Raw genomic sequence first — 26,401 nt, 5'->3', positions numbered from 1 at the left:
TATTTTCTATGTATTTCAGTTTAATTTAATAATATTGCAAAAAAAGTTTCTGAAGAGGATACTAAATAATAGCAATGACATTATCACTTTATAAATATACCCTTGCCCTAATTTTTGCTGAACAAACTGTTATTTTAAAGTGACAAATATAAGTTATAACAAGGAGCACTTAAGATTCAGAAGCCTCAGCAAACTGTGGTATCTTTTAGCGATGAAGACTTTTAGAGACAAATGTGAACAGGGCAGCCAGCCTACTTGACTTAGTGATTTACAAATGCATTCGACTCCGACGTGAGAAACACACGTGGCTTCTCCCGCAGGCCGCTCCGCTGAAACATGGCGCACTCGTGGGCGGAAGGGCAGGACACCCGCAGGGTGCAGGTCCTGGAGGACGTCGATGGGAATTTCGTGTCTAGCGGTGCAACGAACATCATCTGCAGCTCCCTGCGAGGACCGCGAGCTTCACGTGTGGGAGCTGCGCCGCCCCCTGGTACCCAGAGACACGCGGAGCCTGGGCTCCCTGGCCTTCTAATGCTCGTTAGAGTCTAGCCTGAAGCTAAGAAACCGAAGACTGAGTCAGAGCTGCTCTTCAGTAACACCAAAAACTGCTGCACGATACCCTGAAAAGAAGCAAAAGGAGTGAAATATTGTTGCAGAAAAGAACGACCCACAAAGGTATTCCCTCCACCCTTTATCACCTTTGAGTTGGGTCTTTCCAGATCAACAGGCCCTTAGTAAATGCCCACCAGGGCAGGTGTCCAGGGAGCCAGAGCTGCTGGGACCCTGGAGTGCACACGGCCAGTGCACCTGCATTAGGAACAGGTGCCCTTTTACAAGGATAAATTAGGGATGAATACATTTTATTTGAAACTAACAAATAGCTTTTTCACGTTGTTCTTAAGTTCCACAAGAATAAGCAAAGTAACAGATGTTAGAACATTCTATTCTTTTTATTTTGATTGCAGAACTCAGTGCCACACATTTCATCTTTCACATGACTCATGAAAGAGGATTTAGTCCTAGATCCCTCACTGGAAGACAAATCGAGAACATTGGACAGGTCTACATTCCCAGCCATGACCTTAAGTTTCAACACTGTTGGGCGTGAGGCTGCAGCTGCCTTCCTGACATTCAGGAGTCTGTCTACTCAGGTCTCTCCTTAACAATTTTGTTAGCTGCAACTTAATGAAATATTTGAGAATCGCTTTCCTAGAATCACTAATATTCACTAGCCTCACTCTTTGCATGACCTTTAACAGCAAATCCATCTTCCCAAGTTGAGATCATTAACTCAGTGATTTTAGGAGTAACAGGGCCTTGTGCTCTGAATGAATCTATAAGTCTACCTGCCTTCACATTTAACTCTAAAGTTGTATTAAAGCATCACTCAAAAGTAGGCTTTCATTTTCTTGGCCTCATAATCAATTCTCTGTAATTATTTAACATTGCCTTTGTGGTATGAGTGGAAAAAGCACACAACATAAAATGAATGACTGGCACCATTATGTTACTCTACACTTAAATTACCACCTGGAAATCTAGGACCATAACGTGGGACCACAACAACCACCACCTTTAGCTACACGGTGCATCATCCTACAGGACTTAAAATTACAAAAATGTCCGTCTTCCCCATGTGCATCCTAGAAAACAGCACAAGACATAAAATTCTATCAAATTTATCAAAATGTATTTTGTCATATAACCAGTTAACACCCTCCATGTCTTTACAGCAGGCCAGCAGCTTATGGGGTGAGCTACAGGGTTCCACAGACTTTGTCTTCCCCATTGTTTCCCCAAAGACAATTCAGAGCATTGCTGTCTTCTCTTGGCTCATGTAAATCTGAAAATTTTTATTCCAGTGCTGTCCCAAAAAAGACAATGCGGAAAAGTCTATCTCCAGGATTAAGATCTATGTATTAGTCTGTTCTCACACAGCTATGAGAACTACTGAGCCTGGGTAATGCATGAAGAAAAGAGGTTTAATTGACCCACAGTTCCACAGGCCTAACAGGAAGCATGCCTGGGAGACCTCAGGAAACTTACGATCATCGCAAAAGGCGAAGGGGAAGTAGTTAGTAAATATTATTTCATTCCACTTAATTGAAACCATCGCTTTACACTGTGGCAGGAGAGAGGGACAGACAGTGAATGGGGATGTGCCACACAATTTTAACCATCAGCTCTGGTGTGAACTCACTCACGATCATGAGAACAGCATGGGGGAAATTCGCCCCCATGATCGAATCACCTCCCACTATGCCCTTCCCCCAGCATTGGGAAATATAATTCAACCTGAGATTTGAGTGGGGACACAGGGCCAAACCATATCAATCCGTTAAGTTAGAAACCACCAAAAGAGAGAGGCAGTGAATGAGAGGGAGAATGTTTGTCTTCATTATCATTTTCCTTTAGCCTAAAATGATTTAAGCGCCTGGGACACAGAGAACCTGACTCTGAGAAGTGCGAAGTGAGGATGTGGCAAAGGAAACCTTTTCATGCTTGTGCAACAAGACCAGCATTTAGGAAATTGTGGCAGCAAAGAGTTTTCTCCAACTGTAACAAGGACAGACACTGATCGTGTCCAGACTTGGTTTTATGAGAACACGTGCTATAAGAACAAATCTTCAATGAAAATACTGGCTCCTAGCTATAATCAAGCAAATATCTATACATGTCCGTAGATGTACATTTGTACAGAATCGACTTTACTGAAATGTTCTTAGGAAACAGGACTTGAATAGCATTCCTTCAATAATATGTTTAAGCACCTTTCAGTGTCAAGTTTCTGAGTTGAGTGCCAGAGGGAACACAAATTTACCTACCACAGAACCTGTTCTCAGGGAGCTCACCGGAAGACATGGTAAATGAACGAATGAATGCAGTAAGATGAAGGAGGTGATGAATTATGTGTGTCAGCCTGAAATAATAGAAATGATCAGAATCCAGTTTAAAAAGCTTATTCAGGTGAAAAGCTGGGAATGACCATCTGGAAGACAAAGACACCAGAGAAATGGGGTCAGCACTTAGAACTTGAAAGTTGTTTTGCTTTTATATATAGTGTTATTTGAAGAATCGTGAGGTTCATAAATTTGGAAAGGAGAGCTTTATTTCTCATAAAGGGTTGCAGCCTGTAGGCTGGGCATCCTGTAGGCTGGGAAGCATAGCCTCTTTCAGAAGCAGGAAGCAGACACTTCAAGGGAGGGAAGGATAATACAGGATCTTATGTTGAACAGATTGACTAGGTATACATATTCTACAGGTTATAAGAGGAGCTCTGAATATTTACAAAGGGGAGGCATAGGCATGTGTAGTAGAGTAACATATAAGTAACATGTGTCCCACGTTCACTTTGGGGTAGAGACTTATCACTTAAATGTATTATTATAATTAGATCCTATACATCAAAAGGTAAAGCAGACGACCTGAAGGCCCTCATTGTGCAACCTCTTTAAACTGATCAGAACCACTCCATGGTTGGTGGTCTCTTATCAGGAAGGAGTGTTGATCAGTTCTGTCCACCAGACCGGGGTAGTGTCAGGTGGTTCGTTGAAATCAGCAGTCAAGTGAGTCTTTCAAGAGGACTGGTTTTTGTTTAAACCTTAGGAAAAGAAAGTCTAATGGCAGTTAGCAAAGGAGGGTCCATCATGAGGCCCATCTGACCTCCTATACTGTCATGGCTGAGAGCTGTTTTTTTTTAAAGATTTCTCCAGGGTCCTCTTGGCTAAGAGGGGGTCTGTTTAGTCACATGGGAGGCTTAGGACTTTAGTTTTTATTTCTCATTAGGCAGAAAACAAAGAAGTTTAGTAGGATTATAACATTTTCTGTGCAAGGCTGGTTTATTAGTTGCAAAAATTTAATCAGTACAGTTTGCTTTTTTCTCCATGTGACACATTTTCTTTTCTTTACAGCTAGTTTTTGTTTCCAATTTAAAAATGTATATTTAACATTTTATTTTAAGCAATGTGATAGCCAAAGTCTTTGTATGAGAAAGGTAAGAAGGATGTTAATCTATAACAAAGATCTGTAGTGAAGAGGGACGGGGTCTTTCTTGTCACTCTTTAGTCATTTGCAGCATTTTACAAAACACTGTAGGTAAGGAAGAAGGCTAATCTATAATCAGAGAAATAAAGATTACAGCTGCCTACATTACAGCTGCCTGTTTGCATGACTCAGATCCCATAATCACATTTCCTTAGGGCTCAAAATATTTCAAAGTTTCAGTAGCTTAGATTTTGAATTACTTATTTTCACATGTGAAGCTAAAGTCTTACAGAAATTCGGAGAAGGAAGCTATGATATTATGAAATACATACAGTTGGTCTTTGCCAGTTTTCCTGGCCTACAACTCCTAAAATCCTTGGAAACTTCAGAGTGCTGTCTTTTTGTTTGCTGATGTTTACTGATAGCTTCAGGGTATGGTTGGCCACCAGAAAGACAAAGGCATAATTACAGGGCTAGGACTTTCAGTCCCACCTCGTAATCTCCAGGGAGGGGAAGAAGCTGGAGGTTATGTTGATCATCAATGGCCAATAGTTTAATCAATCATGCCTACATAATGAAGCTGCCATAAAAACCCACGAGGACAGGGTTCAGAGAGCTTCTAGATGGCTGAGCCTGGGGAGAGTCCTGGACTGTGATGCCCATGGAGGGCGTGGAAGCTCTGTGTCCTCCCCGATTCCTCACTCTGCATCTCATTATCTGTATCCTTGATGGATGTATCCTTGTAATATCCTGTACAATAAACTGGTAAACACAAGTTGGTGTTTTCCTGAGTTCTGTGTGCCACTCCAACAAACTGAACCCAAAGAGGGTTCTGGGATCCCCAATTTATAGCCAGTCAGTCAGAAGTTTCAGAGCCTGGACTTGCCACTGGTGTCTGAGGTGGGCCGTCTTGGGGACTGAGCCTCAACCTGTGAGACCTAAGGTTACCTCCAAGCAGATAGTGTTAGAACTGAATTAGAGGGCGCCCAGCTGGCGTCCACTGCTTACCATGTGAGGAAACCAACCCTGCCACATTAGGTCACAGAAGTGTTCTGCGGTGATGGCTGCTGAGATGTGAGAGGAGAGGAAGAACAGGGTTTGAGAGATTTTCCTAAACAGCTGAACACGTGGAGGTGCCTAGAGGGTGGCACGCCCCTCTCCCACGCCCTGTCCTGTGCACCTCTTCAACTGTAGTCTTTGTAACATCCTTTGTAATAAACTAGCAAACATAAGAGTTTTCCTGAGTTCCATGAGCAGCACTAGCAAATTAACCCAAAGAGGAGGCCGTGGGATCCCTGATTTATAGCCGGTCAGTCAGAAGACAGGTGAAACAACCTGGGGCTTGCAACTGGCACCGGAAGTGGGGGCAGTGTTGCGGGACTGAGCCTTCACTCCGTGGGGTCTGACGCTATCTCCGGTAGACTCAGCACTGACTGGGCTGGAGGACTCCCAGCTGGCATCTGCTGTGGAACAGATTGATTGCTTGGTATATGGGGGGAAAAACGCACACATTTGGCCATAGAAGTCTTCTGTGTTGATTGTGGGGTAAGAGCAGAGGAAAAGCAGTCTGTTTTTTCCCCTGCACAAGCCTAAGTCCAAATGGGAACAGTCACTTATTCACTGAACAAATTCTTAGCACCTATCATGAGCCATGCATTGATCTAGGTACTGAGGATACAGCAGTGAACAATTCAGAAACAGCCACTATCCCCCTGGGCACTGTTCCAGTGGGGAGATAGACAAGCCCATAAACAAATGAAGATGAAATTGGATGCATTTGGCACTCCTGGGCAATGAAAAACAGCAAAGGCAAGCTAGAGATAATACAAACGAAGAGGGTGTATGGAGGGAGGCCATTTTAGATTGGGGGATTCACCTAGAAAGGTTGTGAAGAGTATACGTGTGTTTATGTGTCTGTGTGTATATGTATGTGCGTGTATGTGTGTTATATGTGTGGGTGTGTATATATGAGTGTATGTATATGTGAGTATGTGCACACACGCACACAGGGCATGTTAATGATGTCAAGGTCTTATGTTTGATTGCTGTAAATAAAGGCTAGATGGTATCAATTATGTACTGTCAAGCTCCTTTATAAGTAGGCATATGAATACATGTCAAAATTTTGATGACCATAGGGAAGAGATTTCTACATTTATTTTCAATTGCCATGTCTAATCTTTAGAGAACAATTCAAATTATTAAATCATTAATTGATCTTTTAAAAAATGTTTACTTCCTAGGTTTATAGTCACTTTCAAATTTTAAAGAAGTAAACTAATAAATGCTTTGAGGAATAAACAAACTACTGTAATGAGGTTATCACCACTTGAGCATATAATTAAAAGATTTCTGTTAGAAGCCAAAACATTTTTAAACTCAGAATGAATAATCTGAAAGATTATCCTACCACAATCATTGCTCTGTAATTTGCCACTGAACAGGTTAGACTAATTGCATATATGCTTTTTATCTGCTCTTTAAACAGAAGAGCTAGTTTTACAGGCGACATACAAATGTATCTTGACAGTTGGAATGCAGCCATATTTTTATCCATATGAACAATAAGAAAATGTAAACCATTAGAACCTCAGACCATTCAGGTATCTTCAGAGGTTATGAAAGCATTGCTTCATCTAAGGGCAAGGCAACATACAGTCACTCCAGCAGCATACATGAGGAGCTCGGTATGCTTTAGACTATAATTAACCTGTGAGAAATATATAGTTATAGAAGGAAAAGCCAAGGTCAGAATATAATTGCAATATGCTTTTATTTTATTGATGCGTTTTCCATTCAAGTTTCTTTTTCATCATTATATCAAACACAGAAAGAACTGAGAAAAAAGTTAAATATAATTATGTAATAATTTCTCATTAACTGTTGAACAAATGCCAACGACCCCTCGCAAAAAGCAGAAATGAAGAGGGTACTTTTCTTAGGAAGGGAATTAATCTCTAAGAATCAGATCCATTAATACAGACCATAAAAAATTCCAACTTCAATTTGCCAATCATACAGGCAGCTACCAAGAGATTTCTTCAAAGAGAAATCTCCTAGAGAAAATAAAATGGCAACTGGACCAGGGGAATGGGTGAGTTGGTCAGATTCTCTGTATAACAAAGGATAATTTACAAGATAAACTTACAAATTATAATATTCTAAGATGTATGGTATAAAAATGTCAAGGAAGTAAGATATTTTATATGGTAAACATTTAAATTTTTAAAATTCTTAGCAAAACAATAGAAGAAATAAAATAGCAAGAGTAGCCGGGCTCAGTGGCTCACACCTGTAATCCAAGCACTTTAGGAGGCCGAGGTGGGTGGATCACGAGGTCAGGAGTTCCAGACTAGCCTGGCCAATATGGTGAAATGCCGCCTCTACCAAAAATACAAAAATTAGCTGGGCATGGTGGCACATGCCCATAGTCTCAGCTACTCGGGAGGCTGAGGCAAGAGAATCGCTTGAACACGGGAGGTGGAGATTGCAATGAGCCGAGATCGTGCCACTGCACTCCAGCCTGGGCGACAGAGTGAGACTCCATAGCTAAATAAATACATAAATAGATGAATGAATAAATAGTGAGAGTGCCGAATGAATCCACAGAGATATTCCAAAAAGCAGTAAATGCGTTATTTATAGTTCCCTGATCTTCAAATTCAAGGATGTCAATTTTTTAGGGTATGAGAGCAGTTAAGTAAACACTAGAGATAAATGTAAACATTTTCTAACTTGAAAGCAAGAGTGCTTAATTCTACCTTTCCCCTACTTTTTTTACCCCTGTTTGAAGCACTGATCCTTTCTTGCTCTGGTAACTTTGTCTTAAAATCTCACCACCCTCCTATTTACTTAACACTGAATTAGCTTGATCTGTTTGCTTCCATCAGTTTGTAGGGTTCAGAAACAATGTTAGCTACAAAAAGGCATAAGGATATGACTTCTGTAGTTAGTTTAGTAATACATGAGAGAAAATGTGGTTTTCTTACATAATACTGCCTTTTCTTCCAAAAGTAATTAGAATTTTTCCCCCAGATTTTGAAAGTACTTTCCAAATTAATAATTTAGAATAATGCTGAATTCGTATAGCCCTCTATTTTTGCCTGGCTTTGCATTTCAACGTAAATACAAATGTAGGGAATAAAAATATATATATTTTCTCACTCTTTGCTAGGTTTATGCCTGAGGCTCTTATAAGACAGAATAACAAGAAGAAAGCGTGCAAGCATATTTAATATAATTTGTAAGTCACGTGGGAGTCTTCAGAAATAAAGACCCAAAGAAACAGGGAAACGTGTTTTTTATGGTAGGTTTGATGAAGAGTGGACAGTCTTGGGAAATTATGGCTTTCTTGGGAGCGTGATCTAACGGTAGTAACCTGGGAGGCATGGGATGGCTTTGCAAGGCCAGTGTGTTCAGATTATTCTCTGTGTCTCTGTGTCTTCAGAGATAAGAATGGTTCTTTTCTTTGGTTATAGGGTATGTACTTCTTGAATGAGGGTCTCATGACCCGCTTCAGGGTAGAAGGGCAGAGGAAGAGGAGAGACCTTTCTGCTTCTGCTGTTTGCTCAAATGTCAAAGTGCCATGCTTTGGGTTATTGTGTCCTGAACCCCATTATGAGACACAAATAAAATATATACATAAAATAAAAGTTGGATATCATTCTCTGCACTATTGCACTAACAGTTCATATCTTTTTTTATATTGAAAAGTAAAACTGCAGATGCTAGACCGAGGCAGCTTTTACTGACACCACACCAGAAATAGCAAAGCCCGGATGCCGTCTGAAAGTTTCTCTTTCGTATTGAGGTTGAAAATCAGCCACGCCCAAAGGGAACCGGGCAGGGAGGCAGTGCAGTGCTCAGCCATGGTCGGTATTCAAAGAGCTTCTGGAAGGACGACAGGAGAAAGCCTTCACAAGTGGAGTGAGCTCTGCTGGGCCGTCAACAGAGATACCGAGAAGTCCCTGAGACTGGCAGGAGCCCAACGCAAGGAAGTCCCTAAGGAGCAGCTCTAGACAGAGACAACCAAGAGGAGATGCATCCCTTCCAGTGGATCCAACGGGCATTCGCCAACTTCCGGGCAGGAGGAACTGGAGGTCGAGGTGAATTCAGGTTTCAGGTCACTACAAAAAGTGCAGCTCTCACACCAGCACTATGCCCAATTCATGCATCCCTTGTGTTTGCAAAAGCCCAGGTCAAAAAAAAGCCCTGGGTACTGTTCCCACTTGGGCTTCCCTTAACCAGGGCCCATGGACAGAGAGTGTGGCAGGGGGCAGGAAGGTGGGATTGGGAGGGGGTCTGTGAATTTGGGATAAAAAGTAAACTCATGTTTATTTTTGGTAATTTTTATTTGAAATTTAGCTCTTCCTTTAATTATAAATGCAACTAACAAACTACGGTACCCATATCTGTCACCAACAGAAACCACATATTTCACATGTTAAGCTGTTGCAGGTGTTTTGAAATAGCCACTAATCCTTATTTAATGTGTTAATAAAATAAGCCCACATATTACCACAGCACTGATTTGATATTAAGTTTGGAAACACTAGATAGAGCAAAGTTAAGCAGAGTTCTTTCCAAGTGAATTTCTTGGAGCCTGCACTACTGCACAGAGGAGTGTGAGTGTGGAGGGGAGATGAGTGTGTGGAGGTGGAGTGGAAGGAGATGGCACTCTGAACTCAGCCCCCTCTCGTCACCTCAATTTTAGAACAAACTTTGCAGGTCCCCACCTGACCCTGGGGGTGCTGCAGAGAATCAGAGGTTGGGTAGGCTGTGGTCCTCAAGTTTCACTGCACGGCAAACATACCATGGGGCTCTGAGAATCCTCATGCCTACATCAGTCCACATTAAAACTCCTGCAAGGCCCCTAAGGGGCCTTCAGATCTGATGGTTTATAAAGGGCAGTTCCCCTCCACATGCTCACTTGCCTGCCACCATGTAAGATGTGCCTTTGCTCCTCCTTCACATTCCACAATGATTGTGAGGCCTCCCCAGCTATGTGGAACTGTGAGTCCATTAAACTTCACTTTCTTTATAAATTACCCAGTCTTGAGTATTTCCTTATAGCAGTATGAAAATGAGTTAATACACTACCCCACTGGAAATTAAGTTCCAACACATGAATTTTGGAGAGACAGATTCAGACCTAACGTTTCTATCAAGTGAATGGTTACCAACCACACAAATTGCTATTTAAAATGGATTGTACACTTGAGGAAATAAGATATTTCAATCCAAGATACCACCCACATTAGCCATATTGAGGAACAACTAACCTACATAGGAACTGAAAAGATAAAATTCTCAAGTTTTAATTATGTAAAGATCAAACATACAATTATCTTTAACTACTAACTTCCTACGGTAAATACATTATTTTGAGTAAATTGAAGAAAAAATTCACTAAAATTAATCAAGACTAAATAAAAGCTTAGAAATGTAGAGCCTATCAGAAACTCAAAGAGCAGAAAATTGCAAATAAATAAGAGAAAGGCTATAGACATTTTAGAAACAGAAGGTACTCAAATTTTATCCAATGTTCTTTTTAGATTAATGTTACAATGGACAACATACTGAACACTTCCTATTTGTCTGACTCAATCTTCACACATACACAAAATCCTATGAGATAAGCATTACCATAGGCACATCTGGAAGATGCGGAAGGGAAGGCCCAGGGAGGTGAAGGTATTTGTCCAGGATTCAGGAACTAAAGCCAGGAGTCAGACTCAAATCATCTGACTTCAGAACCTAAGCTCTAAACAGCTACTTCACAGAGATAAAGCAGTCAGATGAGTTATAACAAGATAAACTGGTAGGTGGTATAAACCCACTGGCATTGCAATACTAAACATAGCAGGCCCATGGCAAAGAACACAATATGCTTTATGTCAAGAAAGATTAATTTTAACTCTATCAATCATGATGCATTTTTGAAAAATCCCACAAGTGAAACTAGTGAGGCAAACATAGCAGTTGAAGTCAAAGGTGTCACCTGAGCAAAAGCCATTTCCAGATAAAATGATGAGGGATCTTGAACTTTCCAAAGCTCTACCTAAACTCAGATCCTAAGTGTCAGGTTCAGTAATTGTACTGAGAGAGAGACGACGGAGAAGAGAGGAGAGGAGAGAGAGAGGGAATGCTAATGTAGGAATATTTCGGGAATGTAAGTGAAGAGTATTTAGAAAATCTTTGTACAATTTTTGATACCTTTGTGAAATTCTGAAATTATCCAAATAAGCATTTTAACTAATAAAGTTATGACTTTACAGATGAAGCAAGATTAAGATATTTAATTGAGAATTTGAAGTGCTTATCTTAATATTATATTGAATAGATATGAACATTTATATAGTGGTTTATCGTTAAATAACTGAAACCTGAAAGTTTGTCTTACGTTTTCACATGTGTTAAACAATGTGTTATAAGAGTTCAAATAGTCAAAATGAGAGTGTGCACAATACCAACACACGACCCAGACATCACTGAAGAAGAAGGCTACCTGGGTGTGCTGTGTTCAGGACAAGTGGAAGAATGCACACAGCTGGGTTAAGGTGATCAATAAAGCAGAGCACACTGCCCAGCATGCAGAAAATGGGCGTGATGCGGGGGAAGGGGATGGAAACAGACCTATGGAGATCACACCTCGCGAGTCTAGGATGAGACTAGAAGCATTTGGACATCAATCAAGATTTTGACAGCAATGCTCAGCCAATAATAGTAGTCTCTGAGCTCTCACGGCGTACTCCTCAGAGGGGCATGCAAGGTTGTTTCATTCCCCAGTTGCTCCACAAAAGTGAGTAAAGTTCTATTTCCCGATTCACAGTTGCAGCTCATGTGTCCTGTGGCAAACAACAAGGGAAATTGTCATACAGAGGTGTATGCTACACAAACACAGATACAGTGTGCATTGTAGGGTCGGAAAACATTTTCTCCACCCTCTTTTGTTCAGTGGCTGGAACCTGTGAACACAACTGACAAAAGTCAGATTAACAGGAGAAAAGGCATAGAAATAGTATTAATCTTTTGAATTTTGTGTGCACAAGGGCTTCACAAAAAAAGAAGTAAAAAATAAAAAAAAAGAAGCAGTTAGACTTAAGAGATTACATACCATTTTAACAAAAGGCAATGCATTTCAAATAAGAGACTAGACAAAGGAGAGGGGTTTTAGGCTTCTAGGGGTGATGACTTGTGGGAAAGTGATTAGCAAATATATCAGGGAACTAATGAAAGTAAGGGCTATTTTAGTAAGGTCTTTTTATACTGACACATCTTGGTGCTGGCTCTCCATCTGTGGTGACAAGGGTAGCTCTCTTCTTCCTGGTTCAGGAGAGGGAAAAATTCATGTCGTTTTCACAAAGATAAGTTTATGCATTGCTTTTAGGCACAAAAGAAAGGGTAGAGAATTTTTCCTGCATCTGTTGATTCTCAGTTGCCCTCAGCTCAAAACAATCCTTATGCCAAAGAGGGTTTTTTGTGGAGCAGCATGTTCTGGACCCTTCAACACCTTTCCCCTCATGCCTGAAACTCCAGGTTCTTTATCCCTAAATGACTGCATTGGCCTGTTTTTGGCATGAGTTTGATTTTGGAATAAAATTAGTTCTTTGCTTCTCAGTAAAGTGAAGTTGTATGGGTCTTCCTCCCCATTTGCTTAATAGTTTCTTCACCGCAAAGCTTCAGTTCAATGACCATGTCAGCCATCTCCAAGAGCTGAAATTAGATGTACCTGGTAAAAATCAATAGAAAGAAAATCAAAAGTAAAAGGCCAGTGTCTTAGTCTGTTTTTGCTGCTATAATAGAACACTATGGACTAGGTAATTTATACAGAAGAGAGATTTGTTTCTGTCAAGGTCCTGCAGGCTGGAAGGTCCAAGACTGGGGCCACAGGTGGTCAGGGCCTTCTTGCTACATCCTAACACGGCAGAAGGCATCACATGGCGAGGCAGGGTGCAAGACAGAGAGAGAAAGGGGCTGAATTCTCGCGATAACAAACTTACTCCTTTGATAACGGCATTAACTTATTCATGAAGGCAGAGCCTAATTAACTCTTAGAGGTCCCATCTCTTAATACCATCACAATGACAATTAAACTGTAACATGAGTTTTGGAGAGGACATTGAAACCATAGCAACCAGATTATTTTTACAGACTTCTTTGTGTAAGACAAGTTTGCATTGAACTCCTGGACTACCTGGAGACTCCGGAACAGCCTGCATTTCAGTCTCAGGTACACAAAGGCAAAGAAGCAAATTTTATAAGCAGAGATTAATGATGAGACCTATTAAAATGGAGTCACTTGGTCTATTCACTCCAAGAGCTACCGGATTTTCAAAAATAGAAAATTCCAAATCGGTTGTTAAATGTTCAATTTCAAATTGAAAAAAATTCTGCATTTGCAATTATGTCTCAGTTACCTCTCGTTGCCTCCAGTTACCATATTAATTCATTTCAATGTGATTTTAATGCATTGCTTTCTCAATTAGCCGGTAAGATGTATAAGGAAGAATTGGGTAACATAAGTAATGTTTCTCGAAAGATATTAGATGTTTTGTATCTAGTTCTGATGATTGTTCTCTTAGCACTTAATTAGTACTTAAATCTCTTTTTTCTTTTTAAATTTTAAGCTGCATCACAATATGTTTTGTGTATTATATTCGGTTTTGTCAAAACTATTTGTTAACATTTTTATTGAATTTCTTATTTGTATTTAACAAGAAGAGGTCAATACAAAACAAAGCCCAGAAAAATCAAACTGAGTTCAGTTAACACACCAGTACTGATTTGTCTGGGTAAGTCACGGCTTTCTTAGAGTTCTGCAACTGCACGTAACTTGTTTTAATACTGAGTGTATGAGTTCATTTTCACACTGCCGATAAAGACATACCAGAGACTTGGTAATTTATGCAGAAAAAGAGGTTTAATGAACTCACAGTTCCACGTGGCTGGGGAGGCCTCACAATCATGGTGGAAGGCAAGGAGGAGCAAGTCCTGTGTTACATGGCTGGTGACAGGCAAAAGGAGAGAGAGCTCATGCAGGGAAACTCCCCCTCATAAAACCATCAGACCTCAAGAGACTTATTCACTACCACAAGAACAGCATGGGAAAGACCTGCCCCCATAATTCAATTACCTCCCACTGAGTCCCTCCCACAACGCGTGGGAATTCAATATGAGATTTTGGTGGGGACACAGCCAAACCGTATCACTGAGCTTCTAAACTTACTGTTGAGAATAAAAGGGAGATGTCAAAGGCTTTTCTTTTATTGCATATAGAAATTTAAAATTAATCTGATTTCCTGTAACAGCAACATGGTAACCTGATCTCAGAAAACATATTCTATGAGAAAACAAGGAAAATAAATGAATGAACAAAGGAAGGAAGTATGTATGAATGTAGGAATGTTTCATGTATGAATGTATGAATGTTTGGATGGACACAGAAAGCTTTTAGGAGATTTTCTTACTCAGGCAAATCTTCCACTGTTGCTTCCCCAGAATGGAGAGCATTCCCAATTTTGCCCTCTTCACTTTTGTCGCTAACACTTAGAATTACTAGTAGAGAGATCTCTGACCACTGAGGTCAAGGTTGATGAGTCCAAGAAGATGTCATGCACTGAAGTGGCCTTGGTCTGGTCAATAGCAGGTCTTCCTAGATAGCATTTGTGGATTCTCCTGGGCAGGAAGGACCATTGGCCACAACCCTACTGTGGCTCTCCATGATGGATCTAGGTCCTTCTGTCTTTTAAAACAGCAGCATAATATCTCTACGATTAATCTGAAAAGCACTAGAACTTTGAGATTCTGACACAGTTAATCACTCCCAGTATCTGTATTCAATATTTTCTAAAGACAAAACTTAAAAAAGACAATTAGGCCGGGCGTGGTGGCTCAAGCCTGTAATCCCAGCGCTTTGGGAGGCCGAGATGGGCGGATCACGAGGTCAAGAGATCGAGACCATCCTGGCTAACACGGTGAAACCCTGTCTCTACTAAAAAAATACAAAAAAATAGCCCGGCATGGTGGCGGGTGCCCGTAGTCCCAGCTACTCAGGAGGCTGAGGCAGGAGAATGGCGTAAACCCGGGAGGTGGAGCTTGCAGTGAGCTGAGATCCGGCCACTGCACTCCAGCCCGGGCGACAGAGCGAGACTCCGTCTCAAAAAAAAAAAAAAAAAAAAAAAAAGACAATTATACAGATTACAGAGACCGGAGTAAGAGAAGCTTGGAGAAAAAAGAGAAACTTAGAGTGCCAACAACAATATAACATAAACAGACGAGCAAATAATAATGCAATTTCCCAGCTAATAGGATTGCTTAACAGCTGAATACATTCACACGCCTGATTAAACAGTAACAACATACACTTATAAAGAAAGATTGTAAGTTGTAATATGTCTTTTCAAGAAGCAGCATATTAACCACTGTTTATGCTTCTCTAATTACATTCCTTTAAGTTCTTCATTTAGAAAACAGTTTACATTATAATAGCCAGCATCACTTCTGTTTTTAAAACAATTGGTCACATTTACAGTGCCAAATTAAGGATCTACAGGATGTTTTTGTAAGCAAAAACAAGTGCAAATGTGCTTTGAAAATGATGTTTAACTGAGGAGTCTGGTTACATAAAGATGAAGAGTCTAATGATCTCATCTCTTCCCAGTGGTTTGAAACCCTCTATTTTTTCTTATCACATTTTTCGGGAGCAGAAATTTGTTCTACGAACTTAGAAATTCAAAAATATGTGACATTATTACAGAACCTTCTTTGTTCCACCCTCTTTCCTCAACTCCATTTCTTTAGGCCATAGAAAATGAGGCAGCCTACACAACCCAGTCCTCAAACTCTTGCTTAGAACAGGGTATGGGAATGTGAGGAGAAAACAAATATGACTTAAAGAAGATTGGAAGGGGATCAAATAGTCATTCACTGTTTATCATAATAACATCTGAGAGACCTGCCCAAATACAAGCAAGGTGAAAAGAAATACACGGAATAGCACAAACTTATTAAAACAATAGCAATGAAAGAAAAAGAATACCAGGCAAAAGGCCAACCAAAACAACAACACAGAGGAAACACAATACAAAAGACAGAGGAAAGTCCTCTCAACTCTTCATGGGATGGAAAAATTGACATATTACAAAAAGCCCAAAGATGAACAAAACACAATATATTGATCAATTTTTCTGTTAACCTAAAACCACTCCAAAAAATAAAATACTATGTTTAAGAAATTCTGAGGAAAACACAGCCTGAGTCAAGTGTATAATTCCCAATCATTTAGTTGTTAGAATAAAAACTCAATAGACCTGAACTCTCAAGCATCAATGAAGTCACAGATTAGAATATCCATGAGCTCATTTTAAGGGAAATGAAAACGTAATAATAAAACATAAAACCTAGCTAATTGAAATTGAATCAAACAAGAATTTCGAGGTGAGAAATAATGTTTAAAGTGGGAAAGTCTTTTCATACCCCCATATCAGCAATTAAAAAATAGAGTCAAAGATCCCTGATGGTCAAGCCATCCTTAGCGTCCTGACCTGGTCTCAGGAGGCACTGTTGTAAGTTCAGGACCACTTCTTTGTCTCTCTCTACCACGGAGCTAAGATTTGAGGGCTGTTCACCCGGGACCCCACTGCTGGCCCAGTTCAAACCAGGTGCCCCACTGTGAGCCCTGGACATAGGAGTCAGTCCAGGGGTGTGATAGGATCCAGGGGAGCCAACCAAAGTGACTCTTTGGGGTTTTGTCATTTGCTGATGGAGAAAGCTCTAGAAAGTCTAGGAGATCGAGCTGGGAGGATGATAACATGGAAATACAGCCATGTTCTCCTCTTGTGATGAAAGTCTCACTGCCAGAGAGAGATTGGGGCTGATGCTGGGCAAGAAGGTTTGGGGGAAAGGATGCTGAAACCTGGGTCATCTGTCTCCTGTTCTTTACCACCATGGAACTCTGAGGGTGGGAGAGAGTGGGAGGGGATATGGGGCCATAGGCCTCTGTTCTTCAAGGCTCTGTTACTCAAGGGGCCTTTAAGAGGTGATTAGACCCTCTGGATCTGTTGGTTCTGGCACTTGCTCTGTAACTCAATGACCTCTCCAGCATCCTTCCACTATGCCTCTTTCCATGGGAGCAGATTTTGTTGGCTTTTAGCCACCGGCACTTAGAGTTCTAATTAGTATCTACCCCTTCAGTCCTCAGGGTCCTCAGGATGGAGGAAGTCACCATAAAAAGCAATGGGAGAGAGGGCATCTGTTACCTTAAGACCACTACCAACCTCCTCCCTCCTTCCCAGTCACAGACTAGATGGAAACTCTGCTCACCCCAGGCAAGATGCCAGCAGCTACCTTCCTGGTCATAATGTCACAGGCCCTGACATTTCACACTGTCCAGGAGACCAAGGCTGGGAAGCTGAAGACTTCTATAAGGTCCTTCTCCCTCAGCTGGAGGGAGCATGGCAGTAAGCCAAGAAGACAGGACCCTCTGCTTTGTCCTCCTGCTGTGCTGCTGGCAGGAAGTGAAGACCTGACCAATAAGAATGAATTCAGATAGAGTCCCAAGTAGATGGTTGGGCAAACAGAAAACCATGGGTCTGAATCAGGTAGATGATAGTCTTTTCTCCCTTGAGTCCTTCTCTGCTGTGGTTTGAATGTGTCCCCTCGAAAATTCAGGTATTGAAACTGATAGTGATAGTATTAAGAGGTGAGAGTTTTAAGAGGTGATTGGTCAAAAGGGTGCTTCCTCATGAATGGGATTAAGGCCCTTATGAAAGAGGCTTTGTGCAGCATTTGGCTCTCTTGCCTTTCACTATGTGAGGACACAGGGTTCCTCCCCTCCAGAGGACTCATCAACAAGGCGCCATCGTGGAAGCTTAGAGCAGCCTTTGCAAGACACCAAACAAGCCAGTGGCTTGATCTTGGACTTCCCAACCTCCAGAACTATGTGACATAAATTTATGTCATTTTTAAATTACCCAGTCTCAGGTATTTTGTTATAGCAGAACAAACAGACTAAGACACCATCCTTCCCTATCTCCCTGAATTTGTTACCATTGGACATTTATTCCTTGGGCAATGGAGGAATTTAAGAAGTTTTTCTGTTTTTGAAGCCCTTTATAATTTCAGAACTCCATGCATACATTATATATTTTAACCTTTTGTTAATTTATGGAAATGTTCTAACTTGCAGGAAGTCAAGGAAGAATACCATGAACAACCACGTAGTCATCCTTCAGTTTCAATAATTGTGCACATTTTTCCGTCTTGCTTTTTCTACACACACACACACTTTTGTTGTTATCAGGAATATTTTAGCACTGTCCCAGGTGTCTTATCACTTCATGTAAAATGTTTTCTTGCTAACAGATTAAAGCACTGTTTTTATGTATCCACAATGACATAATCACACTAACAAAATCAACAAAAATCCTTATAGCAGCTAACACTCAGTCCACATTTTAATTTCTCCCCCATCTCTGTCCCTTAGACATACAAAGTCCCTATACAACCATAAACTCTGAGAACTGCATCACACATGGCCTGGGGCCCCCAATGGATCCTCTGATGTAGTTGGGGTAAGAATTCCCTCATAAGGGGTTTATTCAACATTTCTCTCTGGTCTGGCAGTACCCATTTTCCTTCTGAATTCTTTTTAGCGCCTATTTTTATTAGTTTTTCTTTTTCAGTGGAAGAGAAAATGAGGATTATGGTAAGAGGAGGGAGGCAGGGAGTTAAGTGAAAAATACGCATTTCGGAAGACACAGCAGCCTGCTTGGCTATCTGATCTGCTAGGTTATTTCCTCGACTTTCAAAAGAAAGGCTTTTCTGGTGTCCGGGAACATGGACAATAGCTATTTTTTCTGGCAACTGAAGATTATTCAATACCTGAGTGATCAGCTCCTTGTGAATGAGGTCTTGACCTTTACTATTAATAAGACCTCGTTCAGTCCAAATTTTCCCAAATGTATAGGCCACTCCAAAGGCATACCTGGAATCTGTATAGAAGGTTCCTTCCTGGTTCTGCAAGTACTTTAAGGGTTGACTGAGTGCAAACAGCTCACACATTTGAGCAGACCAACTGTTGGGCAATTTTCCTGATTCTATTTCTTTTTTTTTTTTTTTTTTTTTGAGATCGAGTTTAGCTCTGTCACCCAAGCTAGAGTGCAGTGGCACAATCTCGGATCACCGCAACCTCCACCTCCCGGGTTCAAGTGATTCTCCTGCCTCAGCCTCCTGAATAACTGGGATTACAGGCGCCCACCACCACACCCAGCTAATTTTTGTATTTTTTTAGTAGAGATGGGGTTTCACTGTGTTGGCCAGGCTGGTCTCGAACTCCTGACCTCATGATCCACCCATCTCAGCCTCCCAAAGTGCTGGGATTACAAGCGTGAGCCACCGCGCCCGGCCTTCCAATTCTATTTCCACAAGAGTTTCTCCATCAATCACTGAATACCCATTGTGTCTTTCTCCCTCAATCACCCGGGAGGAACCATCTATGAATAAATGCCATCAGGAAGGGGGTTTCTCCTAGATCTGGTCTAACCTTTGTACAGTAATCAATTAAATCTAAACATGTGTGTTCCCTCCCTAGATTTGGATTCCCTGTTAGGAAACCTGCTGGGTTGAGTGAATTATCAGTGGTCAATGTTAAATCATCCTTTTCTAACAGAATGGCCTCATACTTTAAGATTCTTGAGTCAGTAAGCCATCTCCCTGCTCTCTGGTTTAAGATAGTTCTAGCTTGGTGAGGTATGCTTACTGTCAATTTGCCTCCAAACATTAACTTTCTGCTTTCCTGGACTAGTATTGCTGTAGCCACGATGGACTGGATGCATTGAGGCCATCCACAAGTGACTGGGTCTAAGACCTTTGATAGGAAGGCTACAGGCTGCCAGTGGCCTCCATGTTCTTGAGTCAGCACTCCTAAAGCTACCCTACTGTCCACATTAACACAAAGGTGGAATGGCTTTTCTAGGGAGGGTAAGGCTAAAACAGGGGCAGTTATGAGCCTTTCCTTCAGCTCCTCGACTTGATCAACTTCCTCAGAAGTCCACAGGAGACGGTTAGGCTTCTCCTGGGCAAGTTTTTGATATAACAGTTTACTGTGTAGTGCATATGAGTCAATTCACAAGTGGCAGTATCAGACTAATCCTAAAAATTTCCTGAGTTCTTGTTAGTTTGAGGCAAGGGTAGGTACACGATTCCCTCAATTCGTTTAGGCCCTATTCTTAGCTTGCCTACACTTATCAAGTGGCCTAAATATTTAACTTTGGGCTCTACATACTGAAGCTTTCTTTTTGAGACTCATAGCCCCTCAAACTGCAGATGGTTAAGAATATGTGTAGAGAAGTCAGTTACCTTCTCTGTACCTTCACCAGGTATAAGAATGTTATCCACATACTGAAGAAGGCATATTTGTTCTGGGATGACAACTTTTTTCTAGTACTTGGTCTAAAATTTCACCAAAAAGATTAGGGCAGTCTGTGAACCCTTGGGGCAAGACTGTCCATCAATATTGTTGTTTCCGCCCTGAGTGGAGATCCTCCTATTCAAAAGTAAATATATCTCGGTTATTTTCAGCCAGGGGACACACCCAAAAAGCATCCTTCAAATCTATTACAGTAAACCATTGATGATTATATGGAATCTTGTTAAGAATGGTATAAGGACTGGTGACAATGGGGTGGGTAGTCTGGACTATTTGGTTGATAGCTCTAAGGTCCTGTACTAGTAGGTATGACCTATCTGTTTTCTTGACTGGCAGTATTGGAGTGTTATATGGGGACATACAGGGCTTGAGAAGCCTGTCCTTAATAAAGTCTTTGATTATAGGTTTCAACCCCATCCTACCTTCTAGGGGAATAGGATATTGCTTCCTTCTTGTTACTTCTCCTGGGGTTTTTAGCATGATGTGGATCAGAGGGACTTGGAGTTTCCCTCAGTTTCCTTCTTTGGACCAGACATTAGGATTAATACATTTTTCATCTGCAGTGGTAAGTAGGTTTCATGAAGTGAGGAATCCTCTTGGGCTGACTTGTAGACCCATGCCCAATATTAACATTAAACCCTTGCCCAGTAAATTAGTTCCTGCTTCAGGGATTAACAATAACTAAATATGAGCTGAATGATCCTGGTATCTAACTTCTGGGCTTTCTATAATTTTTGCTCTAAATCCTTCCCCTTTTACCCCGGAAACTAAAAGTTCCTCTGAGGAAGAGACAACATTAGACGGGGGGAAACAAACAGAGGAGTCAGCAGCCCCTGAATCGACTAAAAAGGTGATAAGCTCATATTTAGGTCCCACCTCCAAATTTATCAAGGGCTCCTGGTGGGACTCAAGATAAAAGAGACAGCCCCTGACCTCACTATCTTCCTCAGAAGACATGAGTGGAAGGGCTTCTTTCTCCTTTCTTAGCTCAGGACATCCTCCCTTGAAGTGGCCAGTTCTTCCACAGCTATAGCACCTATCTTGTCCTTCCTTCCTCTTAGTTCTGGGATTCTTTAACCCTGCTCCCCCATACTCTTTAGGGGGCCTGGCAGATGAGGACCTTGATCCTCCAGATGGAGGCTGGGGTCATTTAAAAGAGGATTCGGACCCTTTATAGTTTCTGGCTCCCTGGAAACTCTGTCTAGAAGTACCTGGGTTTGGAGCCATCTGTTGGAAGGTGGAAAACATAAGCTTTGCCTTTTGTTTCTGTTTTTCTTCATCCCTTTTCACATATACTTTCTGAGCTTCCCTGAGGAGCTCATTTAGCAGACGGTCTTTCCAATTGTCTATCCTTTGTAACTTTTTTGAAATGTCTGGCCAACTTTTAGTGACAAATTGGAGTTTCAACATTCCTTGCCCAAACGGATCACCCAAATTGAGGCCTGCATATTGCCTCATTTGCTCCCTCAGTCTGTCTAGGAATCTCATAGGCCCTTCATTCCTTTTCTGTTGTATATCAAATGCTTTAGAAAGATTTTGGGTTCGGGGTACTGATTCCCAAATTCCTTTTATTATCATCTCCCTTAGATGCTGCATATTTTCCCGGTGACCTGCATTGTTATTGTCCCACCAGGGGTCTCGGGCAGGGAATTTCTGGTCCGCGGTAGGAAAGTTTTTTCACCAGGAGGGTGCTCACATTCCTAAACTACCATAGCAACCCTACAAATCATAGTCCTTTCTTCCCCTGAAAAGAGGATGCCCAAGATGGACATTAACTCGACCTAAGTGTATAACTGAGGTCCTAAGTATTGGTTGGTTTGGTCTGCCACTCCATAAGGGTCATCTAGTAGTGGTTTAAGCTCCTTTTAAAAATTCTGGACTTCTGAACTGGTTAAGGGAGTATTTACAAAGCTAATGGCCCTCCCCCCGCTTATGGTATCTCTTTCAAAGGGAAGAGGGTCAGGGTTGACCTCTTAGGTACAGAGGGAAATGGGAAATTCTGAATATCTTTTTTACATTGTTCTACCTCACACTGGAGTCCTTTTAGACAGGGGAATTTAGATTTGGAAGGGAACAGGCTGGTGGGACAGTAATTCCCAAGATTCAGGGTTATAAGGAGGAGGGATAGCATGAGTAGAGGGGAAATTTGGAAAGGGATCTGAGGTGGCAATGGCTGTCTGAGGGAAAAGACTGAGGACACTGAATGGAGGAAGATAGTCTAGGGGATCCCATGCACTGGAGTCTTTAGGCATGAGAGCTGGCTCCTCTGACTTTTCATTTTGATGTGCTAGATTGGGTTCTTCCCTATTTGTTTTTAAGGGAAAAAGGAGGGCAGGTCCTTGCCTCCAACAAAGGGCATAGCCTAGTTTTTCTTGAGACACTGAACTTTTATCATTAACATATCAGATTAGAAGCTGACACATTACATCTTCATTCAAACCAAACTTTGGCCAGAAGATTGAGGGTTTGAGGATGAGTCCCTGAGTCCAAATAAAACAGCATTTTATCATTTGTTGCTTTTTCCTATGTTTAGTCCTTTCATTATCCTTCCAGTATTTTAGCATGAGACCTAGGGGGCTATCTGGGGGGATATCTTTGTTACCATCTTTATCCCTCTTGCTCCCTGTCTTGCTTGGGGTATTTCCCCCAAGCATCCTGATGGTTTTGGGGTAAAGTTCAAGGTTCAATTTCCCTTACTGGAAATTTCTCGCCTTTTGGGGGGAGGCTCAACTTTCCCCACTGGAAATCTCTTGCCTTTTGGGGTGAGGTTCAATTTCCCCCACCAGAAATTACTTGCCTTTTCTACTACTGGAGGTTTCTGTGAGGTTCAATCCCCTCCCACAATGGGGATGTCTCTTCTCTTTTTAACCTCTAAGCCACCCCAACCAAGGAGTACTTCACCACCCCCTCATGGCTTTCTTACCTTGGTCCCGACCACCAAGGAAATACTTTACCGGCTCCCTTGGTATCTTTTCCTTGGTCCCTGCACAGACTTGCATGGCTGTTATGGAGGATCCTTTAAGCTAGGTTGCTGGCCAGTTTCTGTCCATGTTGCTGAGAGCTCGGGTTATTGTTCTCACTGGGTGGGTCTTGATTTCTCACCCCTGAGGCCACCACAGTGGGGCGGGGTACACGTCCTCACAAGAGAGAACCAGAGACCACCCTCGGAGGGGAATGTAATCCCGGACAAGCCCCCAAATTGTTATAAGTAAAGTTTTGGTGCCGCAAAAGAAATAGCACTTGAATACAAAATTTTCTTTTTAATTCTCAGCAAGGCAAGGGTGCACCCTTACAGATGGAGTAATGGTGAGTACACATCTGGACAAGGGAGGGAAAGGGGTTCTTATTCCTTATGCACGTGGTCCCTACCGCTTTGTCACTCCCCCATTGGCTAGGGTTAGACCGCATAGGTTAACTAATTCCAATTGAGTAATTTAAAGAGAGTGACAGAGTGAGTGATTTGGTGGTAAAAATGGTTATGAAATGAGTCAAGGTGGAGAATGAGTCAGGGTGGAGAATGAGTCAGGGTAGAGTAAGTAATCAGAATGAGTCAGGGTGGAAAATGAGTCATGGTGGAGTAGGTAATCAGAAAAGGTTGCTTTACAAGGAAGTTAAGTTTAAAAGTAGAAGGCAAATAATTGAACACACTCTCATATTAATTCTTTGAAGAGAAATTTGTAATTCATATTTAACATCATGATTATACGGCATGCGGCATCTTAAAACTGTGAGGCTGAAGTCAGAGGTGACAGAGGAAGGATATGGCAAAGCCACTCCACTTGACAATGCACTTTAAAAACCACACTGATGATATAAAACCCAAATATTTTACCGCACATGCTTATTGGCTGATTTGCACAATACTTCCATTATAATTATGGGACAGACACAAAATGAAAAGAATATTTTTAACAAAGCACTTGCACGATGCAGCCATACCCATTCTTAATGATCATTAATGTCTTATCCAAAGAGAACTGTACTTCGTTTGTTTCATTTACTGAAGGTCAGTATACTGGAAGCAATTGTCATCACATCTCAGACCTTTTTGCATATTTTTCCACATTGTTCTGAGCCTGCATGTGCTCAGACGAGTTGATTGGTATGCAGATTGTCTGTCATTAAAGCCATTTGGAAATCAGCTTCGTCACTGGTTTAGTGTTGAAACTTCACATCCTAGAAGACACCACTGGAAAGCTCTGTGCACTCAGAAAGGGAAGGTGCGTGGCCCTGCTGAGCCCAACCTCAGGGCTGGAGGAAGAGGCTGACCTTGACCTTGAGCCTAAGCAATGCCCCAGGACACTGAGACACCACACCTCCAATAAAGAAAAACCATGAATGGCAGAAGGAAGAAACCATTGTGTGGGGGCTAACAACGAGAAAGAAGTGCTCAGAACCACCACTCACTGTCAGGGTCACTCAGCAGGGTCAGCTCCTGTCAGCCAGGCAGTCAAGGTTACAGGTCAGGAGGCCACAGGTCCTGTGAATAATCCACATTCCAGACATCAGCATTTCACCCACATGACTCCACCTCTTACCTGCAAATGGGACCACCCTGAAATCACTTTGCTTATGAAGGAGGAGAAAGGGGGGTGGCCCATCTCTCTGAGTCCTGCCCCTCCAAAAACAGAGCCATGAAGCCAGGTCTTCATGATGGAGCCATAGCATTGCATACTGTTTTCCCATTTCCCTAGAACATGTTTCTAAGCTTCCAGGTGTTACCAGAAAGGGGTCCCAATCCAGAGCCCATAAGAGAGTTCTTGGATCTCACACAAGAAAGAATTTGAGGCAAATCCATAGAGTAAAGTGAAAGCAAGTTTATTAGGAATGTGAAGGAATAAAAGAATGGCTATTCCATAGACTGGGCAGCCCCAAGGGCTGCTGGTTGCCCATATAATCAAGAAATGGTTATTTCTTGATTATATGCTAAACAAGGGGTGGATTATTCATGCCTCTCCTTTTTAGACCATATATGGTAACTTTCTTATCTTGGCATGGCATTCGTGAACTGTCATGGCGCTGGTGGGAGTGTAGCAGTAAGGATGACCAGAGGTCACACTCATCGCCATCTTTGTTTTGGTGGATTTTGGCCATCTTCTTTACTACAACCTGTTTTATCAGCAATGTGTTTATGACCTGGATCTTGTGCCAACCTCTTATCTCATCCTGTGACTTAGAATTTTTAACCTACTGGGAATGCACTCCTGCAGGTCTCAGCCTTATTTTACCAAGCCCTTACTCAAGATGGAGTTACTCTGGTTCAAACACCTCTGACATTTCCCTCCCTCTCTTTTATAGGAGAACCCTTAATCCCAAGGGTTGTAGAGGGTTGAAGACCATCTTTTGTAACTTTTTTAGGCTGAATAGGGGCAATGATATTCCTGCCTAACTATTGAGTTTCTTGCATTCAGGGTAGAGAGAAGTTTAGTTAGAAAGCACTGGTGTGGCAAGGGCCATTCATAACTTTTGAGTTCCAGCAAAAGGTGATATCTGGAAGATAAGTGTTTAATTTAAGAAAACATTTGGTAAACTTATTCTGCTTTTTACACAAAGAGTATGACGGCAATATATTTTACAACAGTAAAGCAAAATAAGTAAAATTATCCCAAGTAAACTAAATTAGAAGGCTTTTTATGAACTGGGCAATTGTTGAAACTGAGTTGATATGGGGTTGGTAGCTGATTTTAGTACATGCCCAAAATTAGAATATTGATTTAGACTTTTATATTACCCATCCCTCTTGTTTCTTCTGAGCAGCAGTCAGAGATCACTGGTTGGTTCACAAGAATAAGAAAAGTTAGTGTAAATTGCAGGAAAAAACTTAAAAACAACTGATGAGACTAGAATTTAATAACAGGTATACCACAGTTCTTGAAACATAATGTTTTTTCTCTCCGGTCTCCCCATTTTTACCAAAGACAAATTGTGGTATGACTGATTTTCTTTATTATACTAGGCCTGATTATTTGTATAAAGTGCAGCAAGAAT

General features: G+C 41.5%; 1 long non-coding RNA gene across 1 annotated transcript; it reads right to left on the bottom strand.

The window, feature by feature from the left end:
- Positions 1-23,428, bottom strand: LOC126940618 (uncharacterized). The gene is made up of 2 exons (XR_007720837.1): positions 23,337-23,428; positions 1-620 (listed from the first exon to the last, which is right to left on the bottom strand). It is a non-coding gene; the product is annotated as an uncharacterized LOC126940618 (long non-coding RNA).
- Between the last annotated feature and the right edge of the window lie 2,973 nt (positions 23,429-26,401).

The sequence above is a fragment of the Macaca thibetana genome, chromosome 17 (genome assembly GCF_024542745.1).
Source record: "Macaca thibetana thibetana isolate TM-01 chromosome 17, ASM2454274v1, whole genome shotgun sequence".
Taxonomy (NCBI): Eukaryota; Metazoa; Chordata; class Mammalia; order Primates; family Cercopithecidae; genus Macaca; species Macaca thibetana.
Note: the sequence above shows the minus strand (reverse complement) of the source record. Positions and strands in the feature narration are given on the sequence as shown.